Source organism: Arachis duranensis, chromosome 3, assembly GCF_000817695.3.
Source record: "Arachis duranensis cultivar V14167 chromosome 3, aradu.V14167.gnm2.J7QH, whole genome shotgun sequence".
In the NCBI taxonomy this organism is placed as follows: domain Eukaryota; kingdom Viridiplantae; phylum Streptophyta; class Magnoliopsida; order Fabales; family Fabaceae; genus Arachis; species Arachis duranensis.
Window position 1 is genome coordinate 76,384,775 of NC_029774.3, and position 1,471 is coordinate 76,386,245.

Genomic DNA, 1,471 nt, shown 5'->3' on the forward strand with positions numbered 1-1,471 from the left:
CATGCTAGCATGTACCAAATTTCTAAGTTAGTCAAAAAGAATTTGGTTAGAGGAATTTCAAACATCAAGTTTGATAAGGATCTTACTTGTGATGCTTGCCAATTAGGCAAACAAGTAAAATCTTCTTTTAAATTAAAAGATGGAATCTCAACCAAAAGGCCATTGGAAATGTTACATATTGATCTTTTTGGTCCTACTAGAACTCAAAGTTTGGGAGGTAAACATTATGGTCTTGTTGTGGTTGATGATTACTCTAGATTCGGTTGGGTACTTTTCCTTGCTCATAAGAATGATGCGTTTTATGCTTTTTCCACCCTTTGCAAGAAAATTCAAAATGAAAAGGATTTGAAAATTGCCCATTTGAGAAGTGATCATGGAAGAGAATTTGAAAATCAAGATTTTGAAAAATTCTGTGATGAATTAGGGATTTCTCATAATTTCTCATGCCCTAGAACACCCCAACAAAATGGGGTGGTTGAAAGAAGGAATCGAAGCCTTCAAAAAATGACTAGGGCCATGCTATGTGAGAATGAAATTCCTAAATTTTTATGGGCTGAAGCTGTGAACACAGCATGTTATATTTTGAATAGAACAATCATTAGAAAAGGGTTAAAGAAAACTCCTTATGAGCTATGGAAAGGAACCCCTCCAAATCTTAAGTATTTTCATGTTTTTGGATGTAAATGCTTTGTGCTTAATAATAAAGAAAATCTTGGAAAATTTGATCCAAAATCCTATGAAGGAATGTTTGTTGGATATTCCACCATTATGAAGGAATATTTGTTGGATATTCCACCACAAGCAAGGCTTATAGAATTTATCTCAAAGAACATAGGACAATAGAGGAATCCATACATGTTACTTTTTGTGATTCTAACATAATTCCCAGTATTGTGATAGATAATGATTCAGATGGAGAAGGAGCTGGAACAAGCAAAGAAAATCCCAAATCTGTCCAGAATGAAGAATCTGCCAGTCCAGTTTTGTCTCGTCAGATTGAAGGAGAAACTTCCGATTTGTCTCCTGAGCAGGCACGAGCAACTGAAACAGTGAGACCACCAGAAGTTCATCAAAGCTCAACACCTGTCCGAAAGCCTAGAGAATGGAAGTCTATGAAGGGTTATCCTCATGACTTCATCATTGGTGATCCCTCTCAAGGTGTAACAACAAGATCATCCACCAAAAGGCCAACCGAACCTAGCAATCTTGCTCTCTTGTCACAAATAGAGCCCAACAATGTCAAACAAGCTCTTGAGGATCCATCATGGGTCAAAGCAATGCAAGAGGAGCTTGCTCAATTTGACAAGAATAAGGTTTGGACACTAGTACCTCATCCGGATGGTAAGAAGGTAACGGGTACTAAGTGGGTTTTTAAAAATAAACTTGGTGAGGATGGACAAGTTGTTCGTAACAAGGCTAGATTAGTGGCCCAAGGTTACGATCAAGAAGAGGGTATTGATTTTGATGAGTC